The sequence below is a fragment of the Eumetopias jubatus genome, unplaced genomic scaffold, assembly GCF_037043125.1.
Source record: "Eumetopias jubatus isolate StellerSeaLion01/CBP00866 unplaced genomic scaffold, mEumJub1_p1.0 scaffold_3, whole genome shotgun sequence".
Taxonomy (NCBI): Eukaryota; Metazoa; Chordata; class Mammalia; order Carnivora; family Otariidae; genus Eumetopias; species Eumetopias jubatus.
In genome coordinates, this window is record NW_028274809.1 from 57,602,582 (window position 1) to 57,627,989 (window position 25,408).

A 25,408-nucleotide genomic window follows, 5' to 3' on the forward strand; every position below is an offset into this window, starting at 1 on the left:
CATGAGCATGGTGTATTTTTCCATTTTTTGGTGTGTTGCCTTCGATTACTTTCATCAGTGTCTTACAGTTTTCAGAGTACATGTCTTTCACCTCTTTAGTTAAATTTATTCCTAGGCATTTTATTCTTTTTGATACAATTGTAAATAGTGTTTTTTATTTGTTTGCTACTTTGTTATTACCATCTAGAAACAGAACAGAGCTCTGTATGTTTATTTTGTATCTGAAACTTTACTGAATTCATTTATTCTAATATATTTTAATGACTTCTTTAGGGTTTTCTATGTATAATATCATGTCATCTGCAAATAGTGACAGTTTTACTTCTTCATTACCAATTTGGATGCCTTTTCTGTCTGATTGTTTTGCTGTGGTTAGGACTTCCAGTACTGTGTTGACTAAAACTAGTGAGCATAGAGCGATATCTTTGTCTTGTTCCTGATCTTCGAGAAAAAGCTTTCAGGTTTTCACCACTGAATATGCTATAGCTATGGATTAATCATACTACTTTTTTAGCAGTAATTCTACATTAAATAAATGAAAATTTGGTTACCTTATTTGTCAAAGTATTGAAGCCTATACTTGGAAACTCATGGGATGTAAAATGTCCTAAAATCAATAGGTTATGAATATTTTGGCAGCATTATTTGAGAATCCAGTGTGCAAATTTTTACTTCCTACACCAATAAGAAGGATTTACAATTTTATTTGACTAAAAAACAAGGTTATAGATGATCTCTTTGTAGGATGAGACAGCACATAAATAAAACAAAATAAATAGGTTATAGAGATTTCTTTAGAAATCTCCCTTTTAATTTACTTTAACAAAATAAGGTTTGGACTTTTTCCCTTTACAGATATTTTACTAAGAAATATAACGTATGTGGTTTTTACTTCCAACAATTTATCTCCAGACCTTCCAGCATTACTTACAAAGAAAAACCACAAATACCCATTTTTGTATGGAGTGAGTTCCATCTTTACATACCTTACCTTTATTTTTCAGTGGCAGGAGAATGAATGATGGACTTCTTAATTTTGTAAAGTCCAAATCACTTCTTAACCTGTAATAAACTAATGCAAAAACACATTTAAAGCTTTTATCCTACCCCCAAAGAAGAAGCCAAATGGTTGGCATTACATTGTCATGGCAATTATCAAAGTGTTTAAGTGAGCTAACCTACCATTCGTGTGACTTTATTTTGAAAGCTTCAACACACACTTATTTTTGAAATATTGGAAGTTTCAGTAAACACACACATAACTTGAGGTGAGTTACATTTAAAAGGATGGAGAAGAGAGGGCCTGAATCAAGGCCAGTCATTGTAGAGTGTCAGTTTCAGAGCCGGCAGGGCTGGGGGAGGGGTTTCTCCTTTCTCTGGGCTCCACCAACCCTGTGCTCTCTGGCACATCTGTCCAAGCACACAGCTTACTGAAGCCCAGCAGCCTTTATTCTACTACCAGGGGAGCTCACTGAGGAGAGGATATCTTATTCCTTTTGTTATACAGCTGCCTAACTTGTCTTTTCAAACATGTTCAATAAATTGTGGGTGAATAAATAACATGACTCAATCCCCTCTTGTTACGGACAATAAAAAAGAAACCAAGAGATGGACAATGACTTGTGTTAGGGTCACACAGTTGATTAGAATGGGGACCTGATAAAACCGCAGGTCTTTCAATGTTCATGCTCTGGAAATCTCAGCCAGCAAGTCGAACCAAAAGTAGGACCAAAGTGCGGGAAATGGGTTGAATATAGGTTGTGGCTCATGATAATTGATTTATATGGCTTTTTTATGAAGATGTTGCCCTTAATATTATCAACATAATTTATCATCTTACTCCATGGAGATATCTAACATGGAAGTCCAGTGATTTAGAGCACGGTGGATTCGAATTCCAGCTGTGTGGCCTTGCTCAGTTCCTTGGCCTGATCCTCAGATCAATGTTCTCTGTAATGTGGTTGGACAAGTAGCTACTCTTAGTTGTTACAAGGACCAGACAGCACAAAACACATAAGGGCAGGGACACCTGGGCGGCTCAGTCGGTTAAGCAGCTGCCTTCGGCTCAGGTCATGATCCCAGGGTCCTGGGATCGAGCCCCACATCGGGCTCCCTGCTCCGCGGGAAACCTGCTTCTCCCTCTCCCACTCCCCCTGCTTGTGTTCCCTCTCTTGCTGTGTCTCTCTCTAATAAATAAAATCTTTAAAAAAAATTTTTTAAAAAAAACACCTAAGGGCAGAGAGCTCAGGGCCTGTCAAGGGCTTATCAACATAGCAATCATTTAAAGTGCTTTGTAGGGATTCATTAAACCCTTGAATGAATAAGAAAAAGAGACCCCCCTCAAAATTTATTTAAAACATGTATACCTATTAACGCAGATCTTAAAACATAGCTCCTGCACATTTATATTTTTAAATACTTGTATATGTACAGTATATATACAGAAAGGGAAACAATTCTGGAAAATACAAGACATTAAGGTGGTTGTTTCTGGGTAGTGGAATTTTTATCTGTATTTGTATATATTTTCTACAATAAACATGAATAATTGTGTAAAGTAAATTTAATGTATTTTTTAAACATCAATATTGACTTTTATCTGGTTTAAAATCTTCTCTAAGGTACGTCCTAAAATTACTGTACTTTCACACATGAGCTATGGATAATGCCAAAGTTATTGGAATTTTCCTCCCAAATGCTGCTGAAGTTTTTGTTTTTCATTATTTTTATGTTATTCTTCTACTTAATACCATGTGTGAGGTACTATTTCAAGTACTTTATAAATACCAACTTAAGAAAGAGCAATAAACCCTATTTGGGGAGAAAAGTAGCTGAGGGTAGGGGCAAGACCTATCTAGATTAAAATCTTTTTAAAGGATAGTCTTAAGTTCTGTCTTTTAAAGCCAGATCAATGAAAAATGTAGGGCAAATGCAAAATTCCTGCAAGCTATTTTATTCATATGTACATAATGGCCACAAAAAAAATGATCTAGCTAAGTATATTCTAAGAAATGAATAACTATTTTCTAAATAATTTGGACCCGGTTTTATAAGACATCATTTTACAAGGAAATCACCCAAAACTACGTAAACTACATAATAGGCACCTAACACAAAGCTACAAATTGCTATTCTCTAAGTGAAATTCAAGTACTTAATTACAAATGTAATAATAAGATTGAAAAGTAGTTCTCATTATCTCCCCCATCTAACTCTTCTCCACACGCACAGGGTCCCCATGAAGCCAGCAGGCAAGACTGGGTAGCTGTGAGGTCACAGAGGGGGCACAGCAGTGGGTAAGACTTGGGCTGGTAGTCAATATGATATACCTCTAGAATCCATATAATCACCCTGAATAACACGGGCACATCATGGTAATATATGATGGGCTATCATTTTCCCTTGCTGTTTTTTATGTACCTGTGATGACCATAACTCAACAACAAATTTGTCATAGAACCATCAAAGAAGGGGAGAAAAAATCAACGAGCTTGCATACATCTGTTCTGGGAACATATGATTTTGTTCTAATGTAAATCCAAATATATTCACAACCATATTTGCTTCATGTGTAGAAACAGCTACTCTTAAATATCAGTGCTCCAAAGGCACCAGATTTGCCGCTGCTGTCCCCTGAATGTCACACGCAAGAAAGACGGCCTTGGCAGAGGAAGGCCGAAAACCTCTTGGCAACAGCGAGAACCATCACCAGTCCTCCTGAGCTGGGCGCTGCAGAGAGGCCCCTGCGAGAGTCAGTGGCCGCAGCCCCACCTGGGAGAGACTAATCATTTTCCAACCGTCTCTAACATTCATTTAGCACCAGAAGACGTGTTCATGTTTGAAGTTTTAAACTCTAAGCGTTTTTGATGACTGAAACAACAGAACCAGCCTTATCGTTCCTAATTCTCCCCTTTCTGACACACCCGGGCCAGCTCTGGGCCGAGCCTCGTCTGGGCCATGGCTAACAGCTGCGCTGGTAACTATGTTTACATTGGAAAGAAGACAGCAGAGAATGATGACACCATCTCCTTCTGAGGTCAAACAAAGGAGCTCTTCTGGGGCGCCTGGGTGGCTCGGCCATTAAGCGTCTGCCTTCGGCTGAGGTCATAATCCCAGGGTCGGGGGATCGAACCCTGCTTCGGGCTCCCTGCTCAGCGGGAAGCCTGCTTCTCCCTCTCCCACTCCCCCTGCTTGTGTTCCTGCTCTCGCTAACTCTCTCTCTGTCAAATAAATAAATAAAATCTTTAGGAAAAAAAAAAAAATAGGAGCTCTTCCAATGCCATATGAGAAAGCAGAAGTCCTGAGAGAATTTTTCTTTAATTTCTTTAGAAATCTCACCTACACCTGTTAGAAGGTCTGTCAAAGTTCAAAGATTCCCTGGGTCTGCAGAAGAGAGGGGCTCTGAAAAAAGAACAATGATAAATAGAAAATAGGAGCTGAATGGGTGTTCAGAATTCACTGCACCTGATACCCACCCCCTCCGCCTCATTACTGGTAAGGAAACAGAGGTCCGGAAAAGAATCCCGCATCAGACAGTGAGCTGTGGGCAGAGCCAGGATTCAGAACCTAGTCGGCTTCTGCTGTAGCTTGCTGCTACTCCAGGACTCAACCTGCAGACTCCTAGCACTCCTAGCTCAGTGCTCCTTCTACAACGGGCTGTGTTTTGATAGGGAACTGGGAGCCATTGAGAGTTTGTTGAGCAAAGACATGACCTGGTCATCTCTGTGTTTTAGAAGATTGATCGGGTAGTCCCATATGTAAACTGGATTAAAAGATAAACATCAGTCCAGCATCGCCTTAGTCCCAGGTAGATGGACACGGGAACCGAGGGACTAGAGCGGAAGGGGCAAGATGTACAAGAACCCAGAGCCCCTCTTATGCCCCGTCCCTGATACAGTGCCTAGTGCCCTACAGAAGGGACACGGTAACTGCTGTGAAATGAATAGAGGAATCAGAGGCAGAAAAGACAGGAACCAGTGACTGGATAAAAGGAAGACAAAGAGTAAAAGACCTCTAAGTTTGTGGTTCTATAGCTGAGAGAATGTTGTGGAAGTTGGAGGAGAAATTGGTAATGGGAGCATTAGGCAGAAAATGGAGTATTGGGGTCACCCAGGGTGGACCCAGACAGGGCTTTCTTGAATCGCTGACCTCAAAGTGATTGGTGAAGCCCTAGGATAGACGAGAGTGGCCTGGAATTACAGAAGCAGAAAAGGGCTGAAGCCATTATTGGGGTTAATCCGCACCCGCAGGGTGCACCCAGCTGTAGCTTTTTAGACTCCTAGTTCTCCACACAGGGTTGATAGAACCATGGTGCTGGCATCTGGCAAAAACAAGAGGGCACATCTTCAGACCCAAACTCAGTGTCAGTTTGAGATTTTCAAACAAGAAGACCCAAATGTGTGCTTACAATACAAGCGAAAAAATTTCAACTTGAACTTTGAACTTGTCCAGAAATTTACAATCAAGAAACCTTAAAAAGTTTCTATTATAGAATTTGTAGGGGTGCCTGGGTGGCTCAGTCGGTTAAGCGTCTGCCTTCGGCTCAGGTCATGATCTTAGGGTCCTGGGATCGAGCCCCTCACAGGGCTCCCTGCGGAGAGCAGGGAGCCTGCCTCTGCCTCTGCCACTCCCCCTGTTTGTGCACACACACTCTCTCTCTCTCAAATAAAATCTTTAAAAAAAAAAAAAAAAGAATTTGTATAAATTTTGAATCTCTTGGTAAAGAAATGTTTAAATTTTGGAATACATACCAGGTTCAGGGGACAGGGGGAGCATGATAATCTCTTCAGTGATTGGATCAGGTGGCAGACAAGCCCTGACATCCCACGCCCGCGCCTTTAGGAACAGCTGTGTATGTATGCATCCTTTCTGTGGGAGCCCTGGGGTGTAGTCACCTACGCATGCGTGCGGTGCCTGCTGTGGCCGCAGCAGCCTCTTCAGAGGTACCCTACAGCTTTTCTGCAACTTCCATCCACCTGCCCAATGAAACGGAGGCCAGACATTTGAAATGGGCCTTTTATATTCATGATTACTACTTTTTAAAGTAGTATAATCCTAGGGGCGCCTGGGTGGCTCAGTTGGTTAAGCGACTGCCTTCGGCTCAGGTCATGATCCTGGAGTCCCGGGATCGAGTTCCGCATCGGGCTCCCTGCTCAGCGGGGAGTCTGCTTCTCCCTCTGACCCTCCCCCCTCTCATGCTCTCTCCCTCTCTCTCCCTCATTCTCTCTCTCTCAAATAAATAAAAAATCTTAAAGTAGTATAATCCTAGAACCATAAAAATCAAAATTCAGGGGCGCCTGGGTGGCTCAGTCGTTAAGCAACTGACTTCAGCTCAGGTCATGATTCTAGGGTCCTGGGATCGAGCCCCACATCGGGCTCCCTGCTCGGCGGGGAGCCTGCTTCTCCCTCTCCCACTCCCCCTGCTTATGTTCCCTCTCTCACTTTCTATCTGTCAAATAAATAAATAATCTTAAAAAAAATCAAAATTCATAGACTGTTGTATCTAAACATGACCTTGAAATGAGCTAGTTAAATCCCCTTGAGGAAACTGGGAACCAAGTCTGATCTTCCCTCCAAGGATGGAAGGGCTAGGTTTTTAGCCACGGCTGACATTCTAGGATTTGGGGCTGACAGTGAAGCTGAGTGTGAACTTGGTCTTCCTGCTGTAGAATGCACAGTCAAGAGTATGGCACGGCGCAAAGGGGCTTGAGAACCACATTCTCACAGCTGTCAGACACAAGAGCAAAGGTTCCAAATAGGAAGTGGGACCTGGAGAAGTGATAGAAGGTAACTGGACAGTCAGTGGGGGTATGGAGAGGTAGGCCTAGTGCTTACAGACTCTTTTGGGTGGGGGCTTCTCCCCACATTAACCTGGTTCTGCCATGAGGGTTATCCCTTGAAGATAGATTTCTCCAACACTCTTATGGTACGAGAGTTAATTCCCATCACTGGTGAAAATAAGAGTTTTGGCATGAAGGTGAAGAATACAGTCAGATCACAAGTGTTAGCTAAACATATGGAACTATGTGATTATTATAAAGAATAGTAATATTAATTTGGCAGAAAGAAAATTGAATGTATCAGTTTGTGTTGGATATATAAAGGTACCTAGCTCCCTTTTTTATATTTGCTTACTGACCTCTCTACCTATGTTCTTGTGGGGTTTTTTTTTAAGATTTTATTTCTTTGACAGAGAGACAGCGAGAGAGGGAACGCAAGCAGGGGGAGTGGGAGAGGGAGAAGCAGGCTTCCCATGGAGCAGGGAGCCCAGTGCGGGGCTCGACCCCAGGACCCTGGGATCAAGACCTGAGCCGAAGGCAGATGCTTAACGACTGAGCCACCCAGCCGCCCCTCTATCTACCTATGTTTTCTAAAAAAAGTCATTCATGTATTCATTAGTTCATATTTACTCAGCAAAAATGTAATGTTTGCCTAATGTGTGTTGGACACTAGGTATACAATAGTTTACAAAATTTCATGGGGTTTTCAAAGAATAATGTCAATCTACTACTAATATGAATTCACCTCATTTCAGCATTTGCTCTTTCTTTTCCTAAAAGCAGTTCTACTTTCATGGGAGAAGAACTCCCCCCACCCCCACCCCCGAGCTGAGAGTATCTGTTTTTTGGGAAAAAGAAGACAAAATAAAAAGCCTTCCATTCCTGTATCACAGGCATTTCCTGGATAGTCTTCCTCCAAGGAAGCAAGAATTTATAATCTGTCCCTTAGGAATATGCAAAAATAGTTCCCCTGGCTTATCTTTGCTTCTGACAGGAGTTGTTTATAATATCTCTATTTTCGCTGTTCAGTTTGCTTGCATTTTGACATTATTCAGGCTTTACACTCTTAAGAGTAAGTCTTCCCAGCCTCTATCCATACCAACTTCTTTCAACGCTTAGCTAACCTGTGGATGGTGATGTGACATTAACTTATTCTCCATGTGATCTCTGATGTGGTGAACGGGGAGTATTTTCTGCAAAAGGCATTTTCTCCTCACTGAAAGGAGAAGAAAGCTAACTCCGGCTTCCTGTGGGCCAAGTCCCTTGTGAATTCTGAGAGGGAGAAAAAGGTTAATTGTGAACAGGTTCATGCATGTGTCACTTACAATTCACCACTGGATCCCTTCAGTCTCACACACTTTCAGCAGTAGCTTTAACACACTGAGACCAGACAGAAGTTTTTATTGCTCTCTTCAATAAGATACAGGGTGAGTTTAAAGAAGGCAATCTTTAAGATTTATCCCTGTGTTCTGGAATAAGAGTTCAATAATTCCTTTAATCCATGTTGCCATCTCCCGTGGCCTTTCGCTTTACTTTGGTCTTTTAACATCTCACTTGATTTTAGTAGCAATTATCAGAATCCATATACTAATTCAACCTAACAAGAACTCTAATAGCGTGAACTTGGTATGAGCAAGGCGAGGCACTGGGCCAGTCACTTATATTATACTTCATAATGATACCATATTTCACAGACAAACGAACTGTTTTCAGTAACTACAATTTATCTTTAGAAGATCTCTGACAATAAATCAGAAGAGTTAATTGGATAAATTTTTCATGAGCCATTAGAATCTTATAACATCCCTTAACACTAGTTGAAGCAGGGGGCATGAACTTGCAAACATAGCATAGAAATCATGTAAGTTTAGTGCACAGGATCTGTAGAGGTAAAAACCGAACTTTAACCAGAATTCATGGATCCCAAATTTCTTGAAACTATAGTTATATCTCTCCATCCATCTGTCTGTCTCCTCATCAGTATATAACTGTACATGTATTTAAGCTTAAATACATTTAGTTCTTTCTGAAAATTGTCATTTATTTTCTACTTCAAAAGGTACTATACATGCTCCATTTCTAGAACATTTTGGATTAGGGCAACAGCATAACATTTCTTGAAATTTCACAAAACCTTTTATACCTATCCTATCTCTAGATAAACATAAAAGGAATCTGAACATTTCAGTACTCGAAAACAATGTGACTCTTTGCCATCCTCAAAGTAAGTCGACAGAATCATTAGTCCTTGTTTCAAAAGCTTATCCAAAACCTACGACCTGTACACACCATGTGGTTCATCCTACATCTGAAATAATAGCCATTTTTAAAATCATACACTTAGGGGCACCTGGGTGGCTCAGTCATTAAGCCTCTGCCTTCGGATCAGGTCGTGATCCCAGGGTCCTGGGATCAAGCCCCACATCGGGCTCCTTGCTCCGCAGGAAGCCGGCTTCTCCCTCTCCCGCTCCCCCTGCTTGTGTTCCCTCTCTCGCTGTGTCTCTCTCTGTCAAATAAATAAATAAAATCTTAAAAATATAAAAATAAAATCATACACTTAGTATAATTTTTCAGCTCAAAGACTTCTTCGAAATCCATTACATCATTATTTCTGAAACTTCCTTCCAGAAAAAATCCATGCACTGCAACATGTTAATAGGTGTTTAGGGAAACAGTTTCTGCATTCAAATAAAGTTTGAAATGTCCTCAGTGCACGTTAGCATATAAAGTCTTGGCAGACCTATAGTAAGAAAAAGAAAAGAAAAGAAAAACCTACTGGTATAAGGGGGTGGGGCTTTCATATTTTATTCTCTAAATATATATGTTACTTTATACAAAAATGTATAGCAAGCTAACTGAAAAAGAAATGAAGATCTAGATCTCAGAGAAAGTGGAGAAAGAGAAGAGAAATAGGAAAAGATTTGATCCATTCCCAGTGAGGACTGGAATTTAAGGATGAAGACGTATGTCTGAAGAGCATTTTTATAAAGTTTTGTAATGGAAGGTGCTGTATATCTCTTGCTGGTGTCCTTAAGAATCACATTACTTGTCAGGGCAAGAGAAGGAAGGATGGAGAACAGGAAAGAGGGAGGATGAGGAGAAGGAAAAGAGAAGGAAGGACAGAAGGATGGAGAAAGAGAAAGGACCTGTGTAACTTTGTAGAACCTTGTGTTTCCAAAACCTATGTGGCTGTAGAACTCTTTATGCAAAGAGCATCTATGAACATTCGTGATGTAATGGCAAGTGTTTAACAACTTTTGGGGAAGGGAGGGGCCCGATTTGTAGCGTTTACCTGTATTTCCATGGTATAAATCCCCACCATGGTCAACTTCAAACGGCCAACATGGCAGCCGCTGTCTCGCAAGCTTCTGGCCCCAGCACACGATGCTAGTGTTCCTTGGGACAGAGTTTGGAAATGTTGAGCTGACATCCCTTCCTTCCCAATTCTCTCTCCTATAAATATACATTTTAAAGATGAGCAGGCTAAGGCCTAGAGAGGTTATAAGATTGTCAGAATTACACAGCTAATCATTTTTATTGGTATCTAAACTCTCACTTCTACATTCAGTGATGATTCCATGCTATCTAACATAAAATTTTCACTCTGTGACCAGGAAGTTAGGACTATAGAGCCCAGTGGGAAGGAAGACCCTTGCCTTAGACACGAGATTTGATATCTTTCGGCTGCTCAGTTCCTCTGCCTGTAGATGGCATAATGTGGGTAATATGTGCATATTACCAATACCTCCTAATAGTAATAAAACATGCAGGTTCATTTCTTCATAAATATTTTGAAATCCTTAGCCAGAAGAGGCTGTGTGACCATTTAAATGTCATTCTGAAGTCATTCATGTTTCATGCAAGTCTTGAAATCTTATAGAGCTGAGCCTCAAAGCAGAGGTTACTCTTCAAGGTCAGAGGAAATACCCTGCTTAGAAACAAAGGAAAGTGACCTCTCATTTATTCCAGTATTTTTGTTCAAACTTTTCCTCTTAAACCACAATTCACTTTATATATTTCTACTTGCCTCCTCATATTTTCAAAAGAAGGGTGTGTTGAGATAAATGCTTTTAAAATATGGAATTTTTTTGATACATATTTATAAATAAATTTGATTTTGTTTGTGGAAGGTGATGCTACTTCTGTGGGCTCAAAGATTAGAATACAAATTTGCTTGTATTGAGAGCCCTTATCCTTTGTGGCAGAAACATCCCTGTGAGCCCTTCTATGAAAGGACCTGTTACGTAAATCCCAGGGTCTTCTCAGACCCGCTTCCACCGATCTTAGACAAGTCTCTTAAAACCTGGATTTCCTTATTATAAAAAGAATGGGATAATAGTAATCTATACTTCATGGGGTAGTTGGTCTCAACTTCAGAGATTTTAAGAAGTGATCATTAAGTTTGTGAATTTCACTCTTTTGGCCATTTTACAACATTTTGACTCTTTCACCAAAAGCTTGGTGAGAAAAAGAAGTAGAGTTACAATTTGTTTCCTTTAATTTATCTGTAGATTGAAATCATTCACATTGTACTTGTGTCTGGTTCGAGATGGTTTGAGGCTCAGATCTGTTGCCAAGAGTTGATGACAGTGAATAGTTGATATCTTGTAAATATAATAATGGATTTGTGTTGCAACTATATTTACTTAATAAGCAGCATCAATAAAAGGACAATTTCATAAACAAAGGCTTTAGAAGATTCAGTAAGCCACAGATGCGAGATAAAAAGAAAGGAAGATGCTTAATCAATAACGGGAGGAATTAAAGGGTAAATGGAACTGCCCGCTGATTGGGGCACATTCCTGGGTGCCTCTGGCTGAGCCACTTTTTACACGCCCAAACAATGAAATGATTAACATTCTTCTAAGTTCCCTTCCATAATGATGCATTTCTGATTTTTCAAAGAAGTCTAATGAAGTTCTGCAAACTTTCAGGGTTTTTAACCTTACATCTTCCTCTATCTTCACGTTTTTCTGTGGTTGCAAAATGATTGGTTCCTTGAACACTGCATACGAATCATTCAGGAAGACAATTTCCTGAGAGTTACATACATTACCTATTCCTAACACCTAAGGAATATTCTGAACAAAACAGGTAACGGCAAAGTGCCAATGAGTCCTCCTAGGATTGGTGTTCTGTGCTATTCAGTGCTCCTTCCATGTGAACTCAAGTAAGTTTATCAAGCAGCTTGTGAGTGCAACTATTTTCTAAGAGATTTTGGTGAAAAGCCTAAAAATAGTATTATATGAAGTTGAAGAAAAATCGTAATTAATATTTAAATAGAATTTTACTGTTTACCTAGTGTTTGTCCCATTTAACCCTCACAACCACCATAAGGTGTATTATCCCCCATTTTACGGATAAAGAAGTTGAGGTTTCAAGAATTTGCCTTATCCAGGTCAGTGGAAGCCTATTAGGGAAGTTTCGGACTCAAATACCAAATTCTGTGCACTTTCCACCATAGCCCATTACCTCTTAGAAATGAGCTCCACTTTTGCTCCTACTATTCAATTCATTACTGATGTCAGTCCCCAATCCTAGGGAACCAGCAAAGGTCAAGTTAATATGTCATCTCTGCCTATTAACAATAGGGCTCTGACCTCCAGATTCAGTGGTAATGAGGCCATATAGCAGAAAGCGCTTCCTCTATAACTGGACAGTACACGATGGGAACTCTGGCTCCAATGCTTACCTGCGCAAGTTACCTAACATCTTAGAGGCTCAGTTTCCTCATCTGTACAGTGGGGATAATGATAGCACCTATTTTAGAGCATTGTTGTGAGGATTAAATGGGGTTAAATACAAAAAGCATTTAGCACATAGTAAGCACTATGTAAGTAAACACTAGTTTAAACGAAATAGATTTGTGGGGCTATATGGTCTCCTTTGTTGACTAAAGGAATCCATCAGACTTAAAACTTTGCCCATCCAGCAGAGGTAACAAATTAAACACATATAAAAATGCCATTATCAGTACCATTTCTAACATCAAAAACACGTCTGGTAAATACTAGAGTATTGGAAAGTGGGGAGTATAAATTATATGGAAATAAAAATATGCATAAACTTCAGGACATGCGATTTGAATTTAAACATATCTTTAAGACTCCAGCCAAAAAATTCTATGACTCTGATAATTTGGTACTAGTTATTTGATGTAATGAGTTTACTGAAGATGATTACTTGGTTTAGTTATCTCAGTGTTTTTCCTTTTAATCTCTTCACATATACCTAGTCTAGTCAAGGCACACACAGAATGTCCACATAAGGCCCATCACTTGGGGCTTAACTGTTCACTCCTGTCCGCAGAAATGTAAAGGCCACCCCAGGCCACCAATTTAATTATATCCAGGATGCGCACCAGAGGTGAAAAGCCTCCTAGAACTGTTTTTCAATCATCATCTCTCCAACTGAGCTGGACCAGTGACACTAAAACCAGCAATTAAAAGCCTCACGTTTAGAAAGACATTCAGTTTCCCAAGTCCCCAAATGCCAAAGGTTAAGTGAATTATGTGGAGATAATTCGCCATGGTCCCAAGGGAGGGTTCTGCTAACTTCAGATTGCTGGCCATTTCAGTCTGGTTTTTCCCTTCCCAACTGATAGGCTTCTTGCAGGGGTGCCGCCAGTGTAACTATTAGAAAAATAAGAAAAGTTGCAGATGGAGAAAATAAAAAACTTTCAGTATGTTTTCTTGAGGGAAGCCATGTGATCACACAGCGTTTTTGTAACACTGAAGGTTTTTTCCTCTAGCTATTTTCGAGAATAAATGTGAGTAAATTTACACTCCCCTCCTATTAAAAATATTCGAGATCTTTATTGTGTTGCTTTGCTACTTAAATTGGAGCGCGTCGCCGGGCATCTTACTATGGGAGACCATAATGGGACCCGCAACTCCCCTCCAGGCTGAATTAGAACCACCCATTACACCTCGAGTTGTGTGGTAACACCTCCACAGTGTTTCCAATTAACTTTGTAAGTTTTTAATCAGTGACAAATGCATCTTTGTAAATTCAATTTACCTTTTATTGCACCGCTATAAACCGTCTTGCAGCATTCCGGTACTTTGTGAACATTTCACTTGCTACTGACATAAGACAGCTGTTGGACCTACAACAAAGGCTAAGCTTTATGAGTTACCTGAATTAGGATGTAGGTGAAGTAATTAAACCCCAAAGAGAAAGAGGGGGGAAACAGATAGCCCTTCACAATCCACACACACCAATACACAGGCAGGAACTCCTGAAGCAACTCAGAAGCTGAAACATTTGAGATTAAATGCCCAGAAACTCCCTTCTTTTATTGTGAATTTTAACTCCTCATATGTGGAAAGAGGTATACATCAGTGAGACACTCAGGCACATTTTATTAATAAATCTATACCGCTATTTGTTTTTTCTTTAATCAGATTCAAATGCATCCTGTTAAAGAGGCATGGGTGATTAGATCATAAATCTGAATGACCTTGAAGATGATGAAGGAAATGCTTCTCTGTAAAGCGATCATCATGCTGCCAGCTTCATCATTTACACATTTTTACAGGTGCAGAGAAAATGTTTAATTTCAAATAGCTTGCAAGAATCACTCTGAATAAAATATTACTTTATAAGACCTCCAGATAATAAAGCAAATGAACTAATTGCACTACTTAAAAATATGCATTTTTTGTTTCTATTTTTGCTCTTAAAATAAGAAAATGGCAAAAAAATTAGGGGAAGGATTAGTATAATTACTTGACCTCAAATACAGCTATTCTAGGTTTCCAGCTTAGGTTTTAGTGTGTTTGAATATTACTAATGACACATTAACTCACTGCCCCTTGCTGCAAATTATTAACTAATTGTGAGTAACATGGTCATGAGACCTGTCTTTTGTTACATATTTAATCAAAAGTCTGCATTTTCATAAAGGCAGCAGATTTATGGATGACATTTATGGTTTTTTCCTTAAGTACTGGAGAATTCTTTTGTCTTATTTTTAGATTTATCACTCAACCATGAGACATTTGACATTCAAGATGTAGATCTGCATCTTGCTATTATCACATTGAAAATATTGTAAATGTTGTAATTTGTCACAAGTTTTTAGATACTGACATTATTCCAGTTCACTAATTGATTCGTTTATTCATCATTTATTCATTAAGTGCCTAATATCTACCTAGGATAAATAGTGACTGAAAATGTGGCCCTCTCCTGCAGATCAAGGATTATAAATGCAAGAAAAATTTCAGACCCATATACACTTATGTGTTGTTTATTTCCAATGTTTATTTAGACTTGATTTGCTTTTCAGATGTTTTTAAAAATCAGCCGTGACCTAAAACTTCTCATTGAATCTGTACATTGTTACCATTTCTAAACCATAGGCTTGGCTTTCTTTGACCTTTTCTGAAGGGCATACGGTTTGATTCTTCTGTATCATAGATGCTTTTGATAGCTTATGAATTCTTCATAATACATATACAAACTGGTCAAAATACAGCTTTGATTTCATTACCCTATTTTTCCCCATTCTTTATTACTTGCATTAAAGAAATAAGAAAATGCTTGGCAGGTTACTGTATAGCTACTTTAGAATGTAGGCATTAGACATGAAAAGCACCCTTTTAAATTGCTGTAAACTGATCATTAGTTTCTCACCATTACTTCTGGGTGCTCAAAAATATATGGACAGATACAGAAGAGGAATTTCAATGGATAGTATGGAGTTTACGTTCTTTACCCCACAGTATGAGCTTCACCCAGTCGAAGTAACCCTCCAACAGCAATGCTGTGATTGGAGACAAAAAGACCCAGGGCCCTAGCACAGCGGTCATCGGATAGGGAGGCTTTCAAGCAGTTACTAAGCCTTTCCCATCCTCAGCCCTTGGCCTACTGCTCACAGACTCAGCCCTGGGACATTCAAAGGGATGGAGAGAGAGATGTGGCTTCCCAGAACTCAGGCCTTCATGATCATTTCCCAAGCCACCATCTGACACCCCAGTGTGACACCAGAACTTGCCCCCAAGATGAGGCAAATCAGAGGTGAGAATCAAGAGCTTTGGAGAAGTGCCTGGTATAGTGACTAAGCTGTGAAAGCTGCCACTTGTTGAGAGTTTGAAATAGGCAGGCATGGAGTTTGTCACAACCACCCCACATGGTGGGTGGAGAGGCAGAGGCTTAGGAATCGATCCGGAGCTCACAAAACCTTGGAGCTGGAATGCATACCCATGTTGGCTATGAATTTCGCGGGTCTGGACTGTCCTGCACACAGTATCTTAACCACTACACCCCCTTGCCCATCAGGTGCCAAAATGTCATATGGTCTCTGAAGCCTAAATCCTTATTCTTTAAATTTTTAAATCTATGAATTCTATCTTGAGTAACAAAATTTACATCCCCCAAACCCATCCTAATGCGAAAACTAAATAATTATTGCTATATTTCAATGCTATTTCTTTTTACTTTATGCTGCCCAGCTATGTCTGATGGAGACACTGTTGTACATATACGTTAGAATTAAAGATCCCCTCTGGAATAGCAGTCTGCCCTATTTTATTGCAAAACATGCCTCTATTTTCGAAAAGTAGACTAATTGTCCTGCCCCCCACTGGATTATTTCCATTTAAACCATCTTAGAGCCAAAGCCACTTTACCATAATTTATGTTTAGCCTTTTAAATAAAAGCCTTCTAATGTCTCTTGCATACGAATGATTTTAAGAGTACTGTATGTGATATGCAAACTGTTTGCATTAAAATAAATCTAAAACAAGATTTATCTATATTCCGTATTATTTGATGATATAAAACTCCAGCTCTTGAAGTAATTAATTAGGGATCATTGGAAATTATCATTTTGGATCCTAGTCAGGGAACATTTTAAAGATCAGTGAACATCCAAGTCTTCCAAATTCCACATTCCTCATTGCACCCTCTCCACACCCAAAAGAAAGAAAGATTAAAAACAAATTCCTCGGGTATTGTCAGTTGTTCTCAGGCATTCTCAGCACACTCACGCACAGGATCGGCCACAACAGCTCAATCAATAGGAAAGAGTAATGTAATCATTGCCACTGCGTTTTCTGTAATTCCTCATTGTGGTAGCAACAGCATTTCAATAATATTCAGAGAGACTATTTATGGTGCTTAAAGTAAGAGGTTTCTGCCATGTGTAGAATAACAAAAATTTCTAATATTTAACCCTTAATGAGAAAATTTCTTAAGGAAAGAAGCAGTTCAGCGCATACCTTAAATTATCTGTCCAGACAATAGTCACAGGACATTGAGCCACAGGGCATTTGAATAGGCAAAAGAGTACGCGATGACCATTAATTAATCGAGGACTGGTTGAATACAATTTGGTATACCCACACAATAAAAGATTATACAGTTAGGGGTGCCCAGGTGGCTCAGTTGTTAAGCGTCTACCTTCAGCTCAGGTCATGATCCCAGGGTCCTGGGACTGAACCCCACATTGGGCTCCCAGCTCAGCGGGAAGCCTGCTTCTCCCTCTCGCATTCCCCCTGCTTGTGTTCCCTCTCACTGTATCTGTCAAATAAATTAAAAAAATTAAAAATAAATTTAAAAAATAAAAACTTAACAAAAAAACAATTTCCTTCCCTCCCTCCCCTATTCACCAGTAACTTTATAAAAAAAAAATTATACAGTTAAACAAAAAGTGAGGACATTCACTACGTACTCATATGAAAAACTCACAACACAGGATAGTGTATATAGGAGGCTATAAAAGGAGAAAAAATAAGGATATACATTTGGAAGGCAGCTATGCTCACCACTATACCACCAACGCAAGGATATACATTCGTATTTACTTCTCTAAGCATAAGGAAACTGAAAGCTATATCTAAAACTAATAGCATTTTTATCTGGCTGTATGTGTGGCGATGTGGTGGGACTGGGGTGAATGGATGACATGAATGAGTAGAAGATGCTAATATATATCCATATATATAATTTTTAAACATGGGAATGTATTTGAAAAATTAAAAGTTAAGTGATGTATGTACTATCAGCAGGGAACTAGTTTGAGAAATATGGTACATTCATAGAGTGGAATATTATGTGGCCATGAAACAGAATAAGGAAGCTTTTTATCTACTGATTTATCGTCAGATGTGTGATTGTGTTTAAAAGAAAATCCATATACAGAATAATGTCCTTAATACGCTAGCATTTTTGTGGAAGGAGAAGGAGTATTTGCTTGCATGTGATTAACTAGCTCTGCAAGTACACACAGGAAATGAATAGTGGTGATCGGTTGTGTCGAGGGAAACAACTGTGTGGTGTGGCTTGAGGTTGGAAGGGAGACTCTTCATTGAATAGACTTTTTCTGCTTTTAACCGCTTGAATGTATTATCTTTTTATAAAAAATTCAAACATCTAATTTTTTAAAAGAGTATTTAACTATAATGACTGCTTTTTTCCTAAAGAAAGAAAAGAATGAATTAATAAATTGATCTTGGAATTAGAGAAAGGAAGAAAACCAAGCTCTCATTTATCAAACTATCTCATTTGTCAAACTACTAACCCAATCACCATCAAAGTACTAATATTTCTTCTCACTTTGCTCTATACTAACTTGACTGGAGTGCACTGTCTTTGATTCAAACATAGCTTAATAAAATTAACTGGATTCATTTTTTTCTAGACATGTAAATAAATGTCAGGTTTGTCTCCCATCCACCCCACCTCCCACTAGAGGAAGGGAAAACTAAATGGATTGAGACTGTGTAATTTAAATTTTACCTGGCTCATTATCACTTTCAAATAATTTATGCATTTTAAGCAGCTGCTTTTCTTCTCTTTATGTGTCACTCATGCAAATTAGCAACACCTCAACGAAACTAGCCTATAATAAATCAATTTTTAAACTAAGTATTTCACAGGGTTATCTTTCCCTGTGCAGATTTTAACAGCTGTAAAGCACCCGCACTTCCAATTGGAAAGTAGGGGAGAGATCATGAGCTTATAGTTAAACAAATCTGGGGTTTAATCTTGACTCTGACATTTATAAACTGCATATCCTTGGACAAATCATTTAACCTCTTTAATCCTCAGTCTTATCTATAAAATGGGAATGAGAATGCCTATTCGCAGGGCTGTCATTTAAAAAGACATATTAAATTGTTGAGTAGAATGCCTGATACGAGAGTGGCCAATAGTTCTGGATTGCCTGGGACTCTTTCCTTTAGCACTGCAAGTCCTACATCCTGGGAAAGCCCTCAGTCTGGGGCAGTTCGGGACTGCTAGTCACTCTATTTGGTACAAAAGGAATAGTCAATGTGAATTAAAATCTTGAGTGCACAGACTAGGGAGGACAGTCACGTCCATAGTAGGTTGTTTTGTTTCTTGGGGGACTTCTGTGAGGAGGATACAAAAGTCAGTTCTGAAACCTTTAGACAACAGAAGCACAAGCTAAGCAAGGAAAGGGGAGTAGTGATTTGACTTGGGACGCAGATGGCCTGAGTTTTGGTTCCGACTCTGTTGAAGACCAACTGCGTGGCTTCAATGCCACTGGGCTTTTCAGTTCATTATCTATAAATAAGAACTTTAAACCAGCTCTTTTTTAGCTCTAGAAGTCTATTTTAGGAATAGTCAGAAATGCTCAGCCTCTAGGAAAATGTTTGAACACCACCAAAAGGAGATGAAAGAGCTCAATGTCCCTTGTCCCGTCAGCCCCTCTGACGCTGTGGTCATGCATCAAGCATTATCTACTATGTTGAGAACTTTCGGCCAGATAGGAACAAGGTAAATAAGACCCAGCCCTTGCCCTCACCCACATAGGACCAAGTGAGAGTTATTTTTGCCTACCAGAATCTGAGAAATCTCTGGCAAGAAGTTGGTTACCACGGTCTGAAGGTCGGGTAAAACATGAATGGGCGGTAGATGGCAACAGCCTTGATGGAGGGGAGAATGTTAGTGGTCTAGAATCCTAGTGCAGACACACTGCAGAGAGAGGTCATGAGGTTTGGTGAGAGCGGATAATAAATATCCAGAGAGCTATTTTACTAGGGTCATTGCAATACCACCCAGACTGCCAAGTGAGGAAGAAAATGGAGGCCTGGCGTAATGAGGGGGAGGAGAGAGAGGAAAACCTGAAGTGGAACCAGAGCAGGGCCAAGGAAAGGTTTCTTTAGAAAAGAGGGGACAAGTTTGCAAAAGTGAACATGTTTGCAAATACATGACATATTTGCAGCAGGGAGAACATACACAGAAAATTCATTTTGGAAAGGAGCAGGGGGTTTTCTTCTTTCCTCCCTGTGGGCATGGGAATAAAAGAAAACTTCAGAGAAGATAGGAGGGGATAGAATTTGGGTTCCAGGGTCTCAATCAACAGAATAAAATACCAGTCAATGCCACTGTGCCATCCTTTTTAATTTAATTATCGCCTCAATATGGTGAATTATCTTCGTGTTTACATAACAAGGACAGTGGTGTTCAATTAACAGGATAATTAATTTAATGTTTTGGTTAACTGAATGTTTATTGAAGGTTTCAAAAAGAAATTCTGCCTTGTTTGAACTTCTGTCTTTGGATCTTATAAAAATCTATTTATCTGCTCTCCTCTCTTGGCGATTAAAGCATTAAAGTGGTCTTAAAAATAGGATTTATTGGATTTCAATTTAAAAATTAATTATAAAAAATATGAAAAATAAATTATGAAGAGGAAAAGTTCTCACATATCCCCCCAACCCAAATATTACTAATATTTTGGGGCCACTAATTCCTCCTAGTTTTTTTCCTAGGCATTTTTATTGTTATGGTGTTATGCAAATAATACATATCACAGTAGGTCTTTTTTCACTTAACCGTAAAAAACGGAAATTTTCTCACATTATTACAAGCTCTTCCAAGAATTTGCTTATACTCATCATTTTAATATCTGCATTCCATGATGAGACTATACCATAAATTATTTAGCTACTCCTCTGTTTGGACATTTGGGTTGTTTTAAATTTTTCACTATTATATGTAATGCAATAGCACACAACTTTATAAATAAAAGGGATTTTCTAATTTATTTAAAGTTATTTTCTTTGATTTCCCAGGAATAAATTTTTTAACATCTTTTTACTTAGTATAGTTCACATACTATGTAATTCACTCATTTAAAGGATACAATTATTTTTCATATAGTCACAGATCCGTACAACCATTACCACAGCCAGTTTTAGGGCATTTTATTACCCCCCAAAAAAATCCTATACCCTTTAGCTATCACCTCCCTACTCCTCACCCAACATCCAGCTCTCACCAGCCCTAGGCAACCACTATTCTACTCTCTATCTATATAGATTTCCCTATTCTGGACATTCTATATGAATGGAATCATGTAATATGTGGTCTTTTGCAAATGGCTTCTTTTCCTTAGCATAATGTTTTCAAGGTTCCTTCATATTGTAGCATGTATCCATACTGCTTTCCTTTTTATAGCTGAATAATACTCCATTGTGTGGATATACCACATTTTATTTATCCATTTTTTAGTTGATGGGCGACTGGGTTGTTTCCACTTTGGGCTATTGTAAATAATGCTGCTATAAACATTCGTGTACCAGTTTCTGTGTGTACATATGTTTTCATTTCTCTTGGGTATATACCTAGGAATGGAATCGCTAGGTTATATGGCTAGAAATAGAAATTCCTGCTCAAAAGAGCTGAGATACATTTAAGTCTCTTAATATGGATCTCCAAGTTGCTTTTCAAAAGGCTTTTGAATTAAGTTTTAATTCTGTGATTGAAGATCTTGCTGTTACTCATGGTCAGTTCTCAGGACAATGATATCTCAAAATAATAGCCTAGGACACTATTGTCTAATAGAAATATCATACAATTCATTTAGGTAATTTTAAGTCCTATAGTAGTCTCATTTTTTAAAAAGTAACAAGAAATGGGAGCCTGGGTGGTGCAGTCGGTTAAGCATCCGACTCTTGGTTTCAGCTCAGCTGGTGATCTCAGGGTCATGAGATCGAACCGTACCTCAGGCTCTGTGCTGAGCACCAAGTCTGCTTGTGTTTCTTCTCCCTCTCCTTCTGCCCCTCCCCTGCTCTCTCTTTCTCTCTCTCTCTCTCAAATAAATAAATCTTTTAAAAAGTAACAAGAAACAAGTGAAATTAATTTTAATAATATATTTTAATGAACTTCATATAACCAAAATATCTTTTCACACTATAACCTATATAAAAAATTATTGCTAAGATATTTTATCTTCATTCACATTCAGTTTCTGAACTCTAACATGTGTTTTAGACTTCACATCTCCATTTGAACTAGCCATATTTCAAGTGCCAGGTGTGACTTAGTGGCTACCGTATTAGGTAGCACAGGTCTAGGAATTTGGCTGACTATGTCTTCTTTGGAAGGTGGCAGGCAGTTACTTTTTCAAAACATATCCTCATTTATGTACCTTTGTTATCTTCCTCTTTTTTTTTTAAGATTTTATTTATTTGAGAGAGAGAGAATGAGAGATAGAGAGCACGAGAGGGAAGATGGTCAGAGGGAGAAACAGACTCCCCGCTGAGCAGGGAGCCCGATGCGGGACTCGATCCCGGGACTCCAGGATCATGACCTGAGCCGAAAGCAGTCGCTTAACCAACTGAGCCACCCAGGCGCCCTATCTTCCTCTTTTTAACAAAAACTGAAGCAGGAACAAAATTTAACTGACTAAAAATTCTTCCTAGATAGAAAATGCTTAACTAAATACTAACTGGTTTCCCATACCACTTTGTATTTCTACCTGTTGAGTAATGATGTATAATGGGTGAAAAAAAAGACACCTTTAAAAGGTCCACTCTTTTATTCCAGTTTACTTGAACAGACTCTGGAGCTATTTTTGTTTCTAGAATCTACGTGATGTTGCCAAATGCTAAACACCAGTGCTAACATTCTCCCAAATTAGTAAATAATTTCCTGCATTGAGTCTTTAATGATGAAATGAACAGGAAAGAAAAAAAGCAAGAAATAGATTTCACTGTGCTATGCTGGTGAAAACCGTCTTTTTCAATTTATTCTTTGCACAATAAAAAGTATTTGATCTGAGAGCCTATATAATCCCAGGACACAACAATCCTTCTCTGTTGTATGGCAGCTTCCTGCCATGCATAATTATTTTCCAAAAGTGTATCAGGTCAGAAATGAAGCCGAGAATGGGGGAAAGAAAGAGTCCATGGTGATCTTAGGCAGATTTTTTTTTACTAGTAGGAATCAGTTGGATAGTTATTACCACCTGGCACTGCTAATGAGTCTAGTTGGGAAAACAAAGCTGCAAAGCATTCCACAGCAGACTGCACTGTGGTCCAGTTCTGGGGAGTCTTTTGGGGTCTGTTGAGCATCTGAAGATATATTTGAAGGTGTTTTGCCTATTATAAAAATTGAATTCTTCCTTCCTCAGTTTTAAAAGAAACATGTTGCTTAGAAAGAATTACCAGTTGTGATTCATTTGTGCTTCTATAACCTAAATATTTTATAGTATCTATAAAATAACTTCTATAGCTTAAATATATCTTATGCATTAAAAGCAATTTATTTATAATATTCTTGGAGGAAGTAGACCGTCTCTTCCAAGAAAGTATTTTCACTACTAATTCAAATGGCCTCTAAGCAACCTAAATAAAGAGACAATATAGTGCAGGCATTCAGAGCAAGAAGTCAGAGTCCTAGATTCAAATATGAGCTCCACTTATTATCCAAGTTATTTTTCTGTGCATAAGATCCCTCTCCTGAAAAAAAACAATAAGGACAGCTATTTTAAGGTTCAAGTGAGATAAGTCTATATGGTACTTAACAGAATGCCCATTACTTCTCTTTATTGTGGGTTTGGGTGGGGTTTTTTTGTTTTTATTATTACATTCATCTTATGGATTCCAAGATATCACAGCATAGAGAATAGCAAACACAAAGTCCAGGGAATAGCAAAGAATCAAGCCCCAGTTCTTATACAACACAACGGCTATGCTGTATCAGAAGAAAGCATGGCTATCCCCCACGTTGTGAGAACTAGGGGGAAAGAGGACTAGAGCGATGGGAAGGGAAAGCCGTGGGGACAATGAACTTGTTTACCAAGAAGATGCTTTGCTATCACACTCCGTGTGTTGTTAACCAATTCACTACGTATTTACTGAGCACTAACTGTATGCAAAATACTGTGCTTGGTATTGGGGTTACAAAGATGTTCCCTGCCTTCAGTAATCTTAAAGCCCAGCAGTGCTGTCTTTATTACCGTATGTACCACCTTGCCTTGTCGTTCTTGGGTTGCTTGTCAACCTTGGCCTGTTGATTATGAGCAACAGTGCTTTCTGACTCACCTCTGTACTTCTGCATTGTGCACAGTGGCTGGCTTGTAATAGCCACTCGATAAACGTTTGCCAAAGTGACCTCTTTAGCATGAGGAAGGGAATCGATCATTATTGGATTTCCAGCTGTAATAGATAAGCTCTTTGAAGGCAGAGACGCGTGCTTGTAAATGTCTTGATTCCAAGAAAGGTGGATTTTTGATGCTAGATTAGCAGTTACACCACTACTACGGTATTATTATGAAAATGAGAGTCGCTAGGTGATATCATTCCAGTAGTTTATTTAGTCACAGGTGCATAAAATCCACAATTGCATTGCACTGTCATCTAAGGCAAATAAAGCAATGAAAATGTGCTCTCTGATAGGTTTTTTTCCTTGAAGTTTGGAAAACCTTTTATTTTTCAGTGAGAAACTATACATAAACTTTTTTTGAGCCATAAATGCTGGGATTTCATCATTATTTTCCATTCAGATTACCTTATTTTCTTCTATTTAAAAAAATAAAATAAGGGGCGCCTGGGAGGCTCAGTCATTAAGCTTCTGCCTTAGACTCAGGTCATGATCCCAGGGTCCTGGGATGGAGCCCTGCATCAGGCTCCCTGCTCCGCGGGAAGCCTGCTTCTCCCTCTCCCACTCCCCCTGCTTGTGTTCCCTCTCTCGCCGTGTCTCTCCCTGTCAAATAAATAAATAAAATCTTTAAAATAAAATAAAATATAGATCATGAAATACATTGAAAGGAGGAAAAACTGATTACACCACATGTGTGTGCATTCCAGTTCTCGTGTGGAAGTAATGTAGTCAATGAGAACACTTCATAATACTGTTGCTGTGTATTTGATAAAATTATATTTTGAGGAGTGCATCCTTTCTGATGTCCTGTGAAATTGTGCATTGAGATATTATTAACTTTGTTAGATTGTGGATGTTTGCAGCTGATGCTTTGGTGGGGTGAGTGGAAGCAAGTTATAGATATTCCTAGTCTATTGAAGCTCATTATAATCAGTAGTCTGGAATCAAATGCTCATCTACAGCCTAATCCAAGCGCGATGGCTTTCCATTAATCTGTGATGGGTTTTTATTTCTTTTATTATGAGCTAAATGTGTAAATTCAAAAGAATTAACAAAGCCATCTTGACACAATTTAATTCTCAGGCTCCCTCTGCTGGTAGTGAAAGACAACAAATTCACAGAAAACTTAAGAATGAGGGTAATATCACTATCTCTACAATTTTGCCTTTTACATTAAAGCTAAATTTATTGTTGGACACTTATGTAATAAAACCAAATTTTTTGTTTTACAGCTAGCCAGTTTTCCCACTAAAGATTAAGCGATATT